The sequence below is a fragment of the Thamnophis sirtalis genome, unplaced genomic scaffold (genome assembly GCF_051295495.1).
Source record: "Thamnophis sirtalis isolate CommonGarterSnake01/CBP01778 unplaced genomic scaffold, rThaSir2_p1.2 scaffold_2, whole genome shotgun sequence".
Classification (NCBI taxonomy): Eukaryota; Metazoa; Chordata; class Lepidosauria; order Squamata; family Natricidae; genus Thamnophis; species Thamnophis sirtalis.
In genome coordinates, this window is record NW_028261382.1 from 76,524,598 (window position 1) to 76,536,710 (window position 12,113).

Sequence of the window (12,113 nt, forward strand, 5' to 3'; positions counted from 1 at the left end):
ACCTTAAGCAGGTCAGAATCGAACTGCCAAACTGCTAGCAGCCAGAAGTCAGCAGAATTAGCCTGCAATACTGCATTCCAACCATTGTGTCACCACAGTTCTTAATATTCTATTTAAGGTATATTAAGCACAGTAATGCTTAATATTTTCATTAAAAATAAAGGTTTCCTCTTAGTTGGCTCCAACTCTAGGGGATAGAATATGTCTGTCTGTCTGTCTGTCTGTCTGTCTGTCTGTCTGTCTGTCTGTCTGTCTGTCTGACTGTCTCTAGCTAGCTAGCTAGCTAGCTAGCTAGCTAGCCAGCCATCCTGTTTTCCCGAAAATAAGACTCCCTGGATAATAAGCCCAATTGGGCTTTTGAGCACATGTGCTAAAATAAAACCTCCCCTGAAAATAAGACCTCCCTAAGACCAGCATATGTATGTATGTATGTATGTATGTATGTATGTATGTATGTATGTATGTTGGTTTTGTTGTATACCTACACCTAGCATACCTACACCGGTGAAAATCAACAAAAACATATATACCTATATACCTACTTACCTATCATATGCCACCCATCTAAGCAACTCTGATATATCAACTCTTTCAACCAAAGATTATTAGAAGAGATGTGAAACAAGAGGTGTTGCTATGTTTAGATATAAAGTAATTTTGGTTTAGTATGACACTTGAGTAGTCCTCATGTACTTAATGTTGTTTTTTCTTCTGTTCCTTTAAAATTACAACTTAGTGACAGTTTTTGAAAGGGATCAGAAACCTCAGAGTGTACATCCTTGGTTTAGAATGGATTTCCTATGCAGCTTGGAAGACCAGGTACCAATTAACTGATCCATGTGGACAGAGCATGGTCTGACCAGAGAACAATATTCTAGGGCAGTGGATGGATCTCTGATTCTACTTCCAAACTGGTAATCATTCCCAAACAGATCTCTCTGCTGGTCTTCCAAAACAACGTGTGCGTTGTTTGAACAGGTTAAACATTCATAGCCTTTCAATTTTTGTGAACTGCACTTCACCCTACCCAAAGTTAGCAAACTCATTAGGATTAATAAGTTTCTATCAAGGTTTCTCATGAATTTTCTCAGGAAAGTACTTAGGGCATTGCTTCCATAGAATCTCAAGCGCTAGACAATTGACTTCTTCTTGTGCCCTATCCCTCAACTCAGTGCTGCTGAGTTTTGTCCAAACCGGTCCCTTAGATTTTGAAGCCATTATGTTCTTCTTCTGCCTGGACCTCCTTTGCCTTCAATCTTTCTCTGGAGGATTAAGGGAAGGATGCTGTTGTCATGCCTGCAAGCCATCTTTTCTTTTTGGACTTCAGGCCTGCCACATTTTCTACTGTGGGAAAATGGGAGGGGGGATTATATGAAGTTGGGTGATATGTAGCCATAACAACATTCTTCTTAGCAAGCCAAGGTCATCTTTGTCTCTGCACCTGGCTGGATCTGGATGGGAGGAATCTGTTTTCATGGCAGTGGAAGATTGGACCAGGTGATGAACTTGTGGGTGTTGGGGCAGGATCTTGAACTTTCAACTGGGTGGGGAAAACTGGAAGCTTTCAGATTCGGGTTTTTCCAGATGTGCCAACATGGCTCTCTTAATAAATTTTGAGGAACCTCTTGCCTCGGATTATTATTTTATTTTGGATGCTATTTGGAACGCTGACAACCGTATTTTTCCGGGTGTCGCATCACACATCCAAAATATTCTAACTTTTGCTTTTTTATGGTTTTGATTATTTCCCTTGGCTTTCCCCGGTGGCTTATCCCCTCCTCATTTCTGATTTTGTCAACCCAGCTTATACATAAAAGCCTCCTGTAAATCCACATTTCAAATGCTTCTAGTCCCTTCCAGTGGCTTTCTGTCCGAGACCAACTCTCTACTCCGTAGAGCAGGATAGAAAAGATGTTACATCTGACAAGCCTGATTTTCAGTCTTAGGCTTAGGTCGTGAAAAGAATTTCTCTCTTTTGATCCCCCAGTTACATGATTACATAGCCATGCCTACCCAGTCACGTGACCTCGCCAAGCCACGCCCACCAAGCCACAGAACCAGTAGTAAAAAAAATTAGATTTCCCCACTGATCTATAGTGAACAATGGGGGAAGATTTTCAGCTCGTAAAAGTTCGAGCAGTATTTCCTTTACTCTCATGACAGGCAGGAGAAAAACAACCAAGTTGGTTCCAAAGAAGTATAATTCATGATTCATAACGACACACTTTCTTGGCAAGGTGGTTGCATTTTAATGCATCTAAGAACAAGAATGAAGAATCTCACAGCCACTCCCTCCTTGTACTGCCAGACTACAGCACCCAGCATCCCCAGCCAGCATGGACCATGGAGAGAAATACTGCAAACTGTAATTCAACAGCATGTAGACAGTGAGAGCTTTCCTGGAAATTCTGAACTAGGGTTGCAGAGGAGTGGATGTCATCAGCTGGTAATTTCAAAAGCTAATTGTAGAGGAAGGAAAAGCAAACTCCAAATTTTAAGTAGGGTAGTTCTCTACTGCTGGGAAAGCTTCGTGGCCTTGTTCAGGAGTGTTTTTCCTGGCCTTAGGGCTTCATGCGTCTTTTCCACAAGGCAGGTAGTAAAAGGGATGGTATTAATTAGCACCGGTAACATGAGAGCTGGCCTTGGTATAATAACCCACAGTCGACAAGAGTGAACTAGGGTGCTTGCTTTCCTCCTTTGGAACCTGCCAGAAGAACCAAGAACGCAGTTTTTAGATATGCCCTTGTTCTTTATTTAATGAATAGCATCTGAGGATCTTAAATGCCCACGTGTGCCAACATGCAAACATTTCAATGCCCTGGAGTGAACACATGTAATAGAAAGGCAGGTCAGTGAGGGAAAATGGGCCAAGGGTAAGTAAGCTGAAGAAAAGGAGGAAGGGGGAAGGGGAAGGGGAAAAGAAAAGAAGGCAATGGGAGGGAAGGGAAGAGAAAGGGAGGGGAAGGTGAAAGGTAAGAGGAAGGGGAAGGGAAAAAGGCAAGTGGAGGGGGGAAGGGGAAGGGGAAGGGGAAAGGAAAGGAAGGCAAGGGGAGAGAAGGGAAGAGAAAGGGGAGGGAAGGTGAAAGGGAAGAGGAAGGAGAAGGGGAAAAGGCAAGGAAGAGGAAGGAGAAGGGGAAGGGAAGGGAAAAGAAGGGAAGGAAGGAGAAGAGAAGGGGCAAGGGTAGCCACCTGCTTGGAATCTGATCTGGAGATGCTATTACAAGATGGCAAGGCGCACAGCACCCAAGACACTATATATCATTTATAAACCAAATAAAAAGCAACGCGTCCCAACAGAATCTTCACCTGCAAGTGTGATACAGGATACCAGACCAATGGATTGCTGCAATGTATTTATTTATTTTACCTATTCACACAACTTTTCCTTAGAGATTCAAAATTCACAGATGACTGTAAATTGGCTGTCATACCCAAATCTCTGAAGCTGAGAAAATCTAACTTAGCAGAAGTGAATGAAGACCTGACAACTTTTTCAGTTACTTTTAAGCCAAAGAAGAGCCTGGAAAAATAAAGAAAATGATTTGATGCATTCACTATGTTTTTTGCCATGATGTAATGAATAAATCACAACTCACTGTATCCACACAACACTACAGGCTTTAAAGCAAAGTTTTACAAGCCATAAACATTGGAATTGCCCAGTGTACTAAGCCAAAAACTAGCCAACCACAATATGGTTTGCAATGCTGTTTGAATCAGGCCATTTGGATCAGTGATGGGTTGCTAACCAGTTTACTACCGGTTTGCTTGTGTTTGCGCGCTTGTGGGTGCAACACTTCTGTGCATGCGCAGAAGCATCCAAGCACGTAGGTGGAGCCTCCCGCTACCGCCACTACCGGTTCAGCCGAACCGGGCCAAACTGGGAGCAACCCACCTGTCAATTCCCGGCATTGTCATGGGGGACAAGGTGGGCAGAGTACATTCCACACATACTGTCGGCCGAAGTCGGATCTCAGATTACTGCAACCGGCTTGGAAGGGGTGCACCTTGCAGGGGAATGTGATCTATGACACAGACTGAGGGGAGGGGAGGAACAGGGATAAAGTTCAGAAGTAAATCAAACAAAGCACAGGCTTGACTGCAAACAAATCTTGCCTAATGAAGCTCCTAATAAATCACTGGTTTCGTTTTGATAACTTGACTGATGCTTATGAATCAATTAGGGCATCTTTAGGAAATTTGACACCACCTCTGATTTGGACCAGCCCTACATCCAACTATCATTTCTAAAGGTCTGTTTTTAGGAATCATACATAGTTATGGACCCAAAATATATAACTAAACCCCGTGTAAATATGGAAGGCAGCTTCTGTATGCCACTTTCTGAATTCAAGTTGAGTGAGGAACTATTACATTGATGCAGTTCAGTGATCTGGAGACTAAAGGCTGAAATGTGTCTTTTAAGACTCTCTCTCTCTCTCTCTTTCTCTCTCTCTCTCTCTCTCTCTCCCTCCCTCCCTCCCTCCCTCTCCCTCCCCCCCTCCCCCTCTCCCTCTGTAGTATTATGAAGATTTTTATTGGAAGGACTTTGGCCAGATACGCTTTGTATCACTCCGTGCCAAATCCCCAGTGCCAAATTCCATGCCGGACTGCCACGTTCCTCTCCCTCTCTGGCTGAGAACCAAAGCTCATTCCTGGTCTTCCCAGAATCGACGAGTGTTGGGAACTACAGAGAGGGTGGGAATTACTCAACAGCAAATGTCAGTAAATATACCCACTGCCCATTGTTTTCCCTGCTCCTAATCTAATGAAGCTTCTTTCTGGTACGGGGCATTTTTAAGGGTGGGAGGGTTCTGGATTTCATTACCTGGCTACAACCGACTCACTGGTTGTTCCCTTGAACTTTCCATGTAAACATTTCCATTCCCCACCCAAAGGCTGCTCTCCCCCTTGCCAATTTGTAGCACTGATGTGAATTCTTGAGCAATGGGAACAATTGTCCACCGAGGTTTCATCTGGAAAAAAAATGGGGGGAGCTTCTTCCTGGATGTTCCCAATTCAAAACAGCCAGAGAGAGGTATTTGGGAGGGGAAGGCAGAGAAAAGATTCAGACATTTAACTATATCAACATGTTTAGCCTTGCTGAGGACACAGGACGGATTTCTTTTCCCAACCTGGGGCTCACTTAGACCGTCCAGTAGCCCAGCAGTTGCAATCACAGCACGTTGGGAGGTATAACCTTACAGGGATGGGATTCAGACAGTTTGGACTGGTTCGGGAGAACTGGATGTTCATTTCAATCTGATTCACCGAACCGGTAGTTATGACAACTGGCTGGCTCCACCCCCCGCCCTTCCCAGGAGTCTCTGCGTGGCCCGTTTTGGATGCCAGGTAAGTGCAGAGCTCACATGGAGGCTCTGGGAGGGTGAAAAACAGTCCTCCTAGAAGTACTGGAGGGTCTGGAAATGGGCCCATTTCCTGGCTCCAGAGGGCCTCCGACATCCAGGGGAGGCCGTTTTCACCCTCCCGGAGGCTCAAAAAAAGCCTGGAGAGGGCAAAAGCTTCCCCCTTGCCGTGGTGCAGGAAGCTGACTAGGCCACACCCCTACAGCCATAGCAATGGGGCAGAGAACCGGTTGCTAAAAAATTTCAGTCCCACCTCTGATTAACACTATAACAGAATGACAGAGTTGGAAATGTTCTTGGCGGTCTTCTAGTCCAACCCCCTGCTCAAGCAGGAGACCCCATTCCAGACAAGTGTCTCTCCAGTCTCTAACTTTTAGGACAAAAGTGTTGCTGAGTTTTAGGGAATAATTAGAGCCATTAGCTAAGGGACACAGAATGAAGATTCAGCCCAAGGATAATTCCCAGCAGCATGATAAACACTCCCCATCTGATCTTTGGGGATTGCAGTTCTCAGAATTCCCTGTTGATATGACAACTGGGAATTTGGGGAGCTGTCATCCAAAATCAACTGAAGAACATGAGTGGCATAAGGGGTGTCTTAGAAATCAATAATGTTTTTTTTTAATGTGCAGCATATGCTGTAACTTTTCAAATAAAGATTACATCACCCAGCAAAACTCAACCAAGCCTGGGACTCAGGATAGCCTACAGAGTTGCCCCTGCATGGCCCCATGGGAGCCTGACAACCAATCAGAATACAGGTTCAAATTCAAAAGCCCAATGAGTAGACTTAGACTTAGCAGTAGACTTATATACCGCTTCATAGGCCTTTCAGGCACTCTCAGCATCTCTTCCTTTTTTTTCCTTCACCCAACATCTTCAAGGCTTCATGTGGTCCTGTCCACCATTAAAAACCATCTTTCCAAACAGCCTCCATATTTCCAGTGTCTTTCTCCCCACTTGGAACTGAACCCAGAAGGACATTTCTTCCAACAGACGGATCAAGGCTTCTGTTCTTCTCTCTTCAGAGCAGCCCAGAAAGCCAGGCAGCAAAATGCAGCCATCAGAAAACTCCCACCCACGGAGAAAAGTTTGGAAGGAAAAGCAGGACTTGTGACATCTAATCAAAACCAAACTCTGAAAGAAAGAAAAAAGCATGAAAATTGCTCCACTTTTAGACAAGTCTCATGACCTCTTCAGCAAACAAGCTGCACTGACAAATTGCAGAAAAATCTGGGAAGGGAGAAAGGGTGGGGGGACTCTTTAAGAAAAAAAAATAAAGAAGAGAACATCGTTTAAAAAAAAAGAGTTTAGGGAGGGGGAAGGATCCAGCTTGAAACAGGCTGATAATTTCCAAACACTGAACAGACGTAGCAAGAAGGGAGAAAATAGTTACTCACTGCAAATGCCCAGAGTGATGTTTCTCAACTCAATAAATTCAAGATGTGTGGACTTCATCTCCCAGAATTCCCCAGCCAGCAGGCTTCACAGCTAGTTGGGGAATTCTGGGAGTTGTGGTCCACATATCTTGAAGTGTTGAGATTGGGAAACACTGGTGTAGAGAATGGGTTTTTTTTATGAAAGGTCTAAAGTATTTCAATTGGCCCCTTTCCAGGTGTCAGGATACATACAGGAGGTATTGTTTTTAGTTGTGAAGTCATGTCCGACCCATTGCGACCCCATGGACAACGTTCCTCCAGGCCTCCCTGTCCTCTACCATCCTCTGGAGTCCATTTAAGCTCACGTCAACTGCTTCGGTGACTCCATCCAGCCACCTGTCGTCCCCTTCTTCTTTTGCCCTCCATCATTCCCAGCATTAGGCTCTTTTCCAGGGAGTCTTTCCTTCTCATTAGGTGGTCAAAGTATTTGAGTTTCCTCTTCAGGAACTGGCCTTCTAAAGAGCAGTCAGGGTTGATCTCCTCTAGGACTGACCAGTTGGATGGCCTTGCAGTCCAAGGGACTCGTAGGAGTCTTTTCCAGCACCAGAGTTCAAAGGCCTCAATTCTTTGGTGCTCAGCCTTCCTTATGGTCCAACTTTCACAGCCATCCATTGCAACTGGGAAAACCATAGCCTTGACTATACACACTTTTGTTGGCAGGGTGATATCTCTGTTTTTTAATATGCTGTCTAGATTTGCCATTGCTTTTCTCCCCAGGAGCAAGCCTCTTTTAATTTCTTGGTGCACTCCCCATCTGTGGTGATCTTGGAGCCCAGGAAAATAAAATCTGTCACTACGTACATTTCTTCCGCATCTATTTGCCACGAATTGAGAGGGCCAGATGCCATGATCTTAGTTTTCTTAATGTTGAGTTTGAAGCCAACGTTTGCACTCTCCTTCACCCGCATCAAAGGGCTCTTTAGTTCCTCTTCCCTTTCTGCCATTAGAGTGGTATTATCTGCATATCTGAGGTTGTTGATATTTCTCTTGGCAATCTCAATTCCAACTTTTGATTCGTCTAGCCCCGCCTTTCTCATGACGTGCTCTGTATATAAGTTAAATAGGCAGGGCGACAGTATGCAGCCTTGCTGGACTCTTTCCCAATTTTGAACCAATCAGTTCAGGAGGTGTGGCAGTGCTTAAGTTGTAGAGAATAAGGAAGTGTCATCTCTACCTGTGTGGGACCCCTCCCCCATCTAGAAATTCAGCACTTGAAGAATCAGCTGCTGGCATTGATTGATTGAATGGTTGGTGGTGCAGAACAATTTATCAGCATTGGGGGGAAAAAGAGGTCAAGGTGATGTTTGCCCCAGGAAATCCACACGATCTCAGCATTGGACTAGTTTGCAAGGATTTTCCCAGTATGGGGTTCTCCAGATCCCTCAGCAAACATGGCCATGTGTTATTTCAAGAGGGAATAGAAATCCCAGCCATGTTAAGGACATGTGGTTAAATCGAAAGTGCATTTCAGGGGTGAAATGTAGCAGGTTCTGACAGGTTCTAGAGAACCGGTATCAGAAATTTTGAGTAGTTCAGAGGACTGGCAAATACCACCTCTGGCTGGCCCCGCCCCATTTATTCTCTGCCTCCTGAGTCTCAGATGATCGGAAGGGAATGGGAATTTTGCTGTATCCTTCCCCTGCCCTGCTCACCAAGCCATGCCCACAGAACCAGTAGTAAAAAAAAATGAATTTCACCATTGGTGCATTTCCATGCAGACTGACAAATTATAAGAAGTGAAGTCCAACATATCTAGGGACATAAAACAAATAGAAGATCCTCCAGCTAGGTAATAATTTGAGCTAAGTTATACTGATATCTCTACTGCATGCTTGTCTAAAAATTAATAGTGAGACAACAGGGAAAAATAGAATATTGATGGCAGACAACTCCCATATATATTATCAAGTAGATAATCTACAATTCTTATGGGACATGTCTGGGATACAGGGAAGGAAGCGGGGGGGGGGAGAGGAAGAGGAAACTCACCACCTTCCTGGAGGCTCATTCTATAGCTGAATTATCCTGATTGAATATTTTCCCCACATTTAATTGAAATTTGCTCTCCTGTAAATTGAATCATGTAATTCCATCTTCTACACTCTAAAACAATGCATACTATACTGTATTGTGATTTTGTTCTTAGTGAAATTCTCACAGGTATTGGGCAAGTACTATCCTATCCTTTTTCATGCCTAAACATTTCCATTTCTTCGCTCCCCAGATCCTCCCTGTTCATCTCTGATTCTACTTCAGCAAATTCCTTCTTCAATGTACTGTCCAGAATTGGTAATTACTTAAGTGGGGTCTAAGCAACACAGAGCAAAGAGATACTTAAACCACAGGAGTTATAACTTGTGTTTATGCTATTGTTGTTTAATCAACTTTTCCGCAGTTGACTCATTTAAAAACCTATTATAATTTACATAGTTACTTTTGTATAAGTATTTAAATACAGAAGATTGTGTTTGTCTCTATTTATCAGCCTGATTTCAAGCTTGTTTTGAATATATTCTTCTAGGACATTAACTAACTAGCCCAATTTCCTGCCATCTTTAAAGATTTCTCTCTATTTTTTCACCCAAGTTACAAACAAAACAGTTTGAAGAGTACAGTACAAGGCAGAAGAATTAATTTCACGAGTGAGTGGATGAATTTAATTTCACCGAAGTGAGGATCTGAAGGGTTGCAAAATAATTGAAGTACCTAACCACTGGATCTTGACCAGCTGTCTCGTGCTTTCTACTGCCTTGCAAATAGTAAAACCTCTCCAGAGCCAAAACATCTAGTTCCCCTGAGTAGAGTCTTAGCAACTCAAGCTAAAACCCAGCATTTCCCGCTGAGTTATGGAAAAGGCAGAGTACAGTCGTGGTTTCCAGTTGATTCCAAGTGCAACCTCTCTTTGTTTGAACGAAAGATTCGTCCTCCTTTGCTCCACCTCCCTTCCGTTACAGAAAGGTCCTCCTCAGCTGTCAAATGTACAGACCGCGTCTTCCAATATTCGCCCCTGCTCACCCTCTCCTCCCTTTCCTTGGCCACATTGAAAGAATAGGTATGTCTGCGTGGTTGATGCCTTCGCCATGCAAGAGAGCGCAGAATGCCTCCTTGCTGTTTACAGAGCTAACGCCAAGCAAACAGAACCGACAACAGAGTCAACAGTAGCAAAAGCGTCGAGGCAAAACGGCAGAACACTCACATTACAGAATACACGACATTGCTTGCAAAATTGATCCAGCCTATACTTTTCAAACATCGCAGAAAATACATTTGTAGCTATCTTACCCATCCACCACTTCCAACTCAACTTACTCTGGGCTTCTGTTTCTAACCTCGGCTAGCGAGTGGTTAGAAGCAATCGGACGCGGTAGGAAGGAGGGTGAATCCCCAGGATTTTTAATTCCCTCCAAATGGCCTTCCAAAAAATAATAGTACATAAATGGGGGAAGGAGGAAACTTTCCCCCTTTTTCCAGCAAGCGAAGGGTCGCCCCTTCCCTGGTCTTGCGTAACTCAAGGCGGGGTTTCAGGTGCCTTCCCAGCGCCCGGGGCCACCCCGTTCAGGGCAAGGAAAGTGCCTACCTTTCTCGGCTCGCGGGGGCAGGAAGAACTGCTTTTCAGAAGGACGCTGACCTAGGTCAGGAGGCACGTGACTTCACCGATGCACCTTTCTCGACTTCCAAACAGGTGGTTTCCCTCCAGCCCGGGTGCAAAGGAGCTCCGGCCGGAGCAATTGGGGGGCCCTGGCGAAGGCCTGATAACAGCTCCAGGAAAGAAGGAAGGAACAAGGAAAGAAGGAAGGGAGGAAGAAGGGAGGAAGGAAGAAGGGAGGAAGGGAGGAAGAAGGGAGGGAAAGAGGGAGGAAAGAAGGAAAAAAGGAAAGGGAGGGAGGAAGAAGGGAGGGAAGGAGGGAAGAAGAAAGAAAGGAAGGAAGAAGGGAGGGAAGGAGGGAGGGAGGGAGGAAGAAAGGAAGGAAGGGAAGGAGGAGGGAGGGAGGAAATAAGGGAGGGAGTAAGGAAGAAAGGAGGGAAGGAGGAAGGAAGGAAAGAATGAAGGAAAAAGGGTTGGGAGGGAGGAAGGAAGAAGGGAGGGAAGGAGGAAGGAAAAAAGAAATGCGGGCGCCGGGTTCGTGGTCTTCCCGACGTGCTCCAGAAACCCGGGAGTGGGGCGCGGGGAGCTCTGCCAACTCCAAGGGCGCCGGGGCTTGCTAGGCGTGCAGAGGCGGAGGAAACCTCCGCTGTTCCGGACGGAAAGCGCCGGTGTGAGCCTGCGGCTTCGGTCTCCCAGCTGCCAGCTGCAGGGGGAGCAACTCAGAGGAGCAGCGCGGCGGGAGGAGGAGGAGGAGGAGGGAAAAAACAATAATAACTTTAAAACCAGCGGCGGGGACGGGGATCGCGCAGCTCTTGCGGAGCGGGTCCGGGCCGGGCAGGTTTCACACGACCTCCTGGGAGGGTGAGAACGCAAGAGCCGCAAGAGGAAATGGGCAGCTCGGACCCGGGTCACCCAGCCCTTCCCGCTCCGGCCAGTTCCATATGAAAGTTGCGTCCGCTGCCTCCGAAACCCCTAGGCTCACAACCCAAAGAGCGGCAGCCCAGGGTAACGCGAGGAAGAAGAGGAAGAGTAACTAGGGTTAAGGGAGGGCATCTTCTCCATCGGTTACGTCTTACTTAAAGGCAAAGTTTTGGTCGCTAGGTTGCGTCCTCGAGTAATTAACAGTGAGAACAATTAACCAGTGGAACGGCTTGCCACCAGAAGCTGTGAGTGCTCCATTACTGGAAGTTTTTAAGAAGAGAGTGGGCAGCCACTTGTCTGAAATGGGGCAGGGCAGTGACAGCTAAGCTTTTCCCCATCGCGTGCCAAAACTGTGCGTGTGCGTGACAGGGCGTGCGCACATATGCCTGTACCCATAATGCAATGTGTGCATGATCCCCCTGCGCACCCCGCATCCCTGCACATGCATGTCTGACCCCCCCCTCTCCCTGCCTCCCTGTACATGCGTGCGCAACCTCCCCACACCCTACTTTGGCCTCCCTGCAGCCTCCTGGAGCCAAAAACAGGCTGCGGGGGGGGGATGCGTTCCCCCTCCCCCCCCGCACATGCATATGCATCTCCTGCATGTGCCCTGCCCCTTGCATATGTGCAGCAGAGACCCCAAAATCAGCTGGCCGGTAGGAGGCGCATGCACATGCACGGTGGAGCTGAGGGGGGAGGTGATGGCTGGTGTGCCAGCAGAGAGGTCTCTGCATGCCAGCTATGGCACCCGTGCATAGGTTCGTCATCACGGGGATAGGAACTCTGTATGTCTAAAGAGTT

General features: G+C 46.2%; 1 protein-coding gene across 3 annotated transcripts in view; it reads right to left on the minus strand.

Moving 5' to 3' along the window:
- The window catches only part of SORBS3 (sorbin and SH3 domain containing 3), a 90,338-nt gene extending 79,705 nt beyond the window's left edge, over nt 1-10,633 (minus strand). For 2 of the 3 annotated variants that reach the window (XM_087706130.1, XM_087706128.1), the window contains exon 1: nt 10,383-10,633. The gene's annotated coding sequence lies outside the window, so the exon portion shown is untranslated. Of the gene's footprint in view, nt 1-10,114; nt 10,298-10,382 lie in introns of those variants that run through there. The other variant, XM_087706129.1, reaches the window with a different exon arrangement.
- Between the last annotated feature and the right edge of the window lie 1,480 nt (nt 10,634-12,113).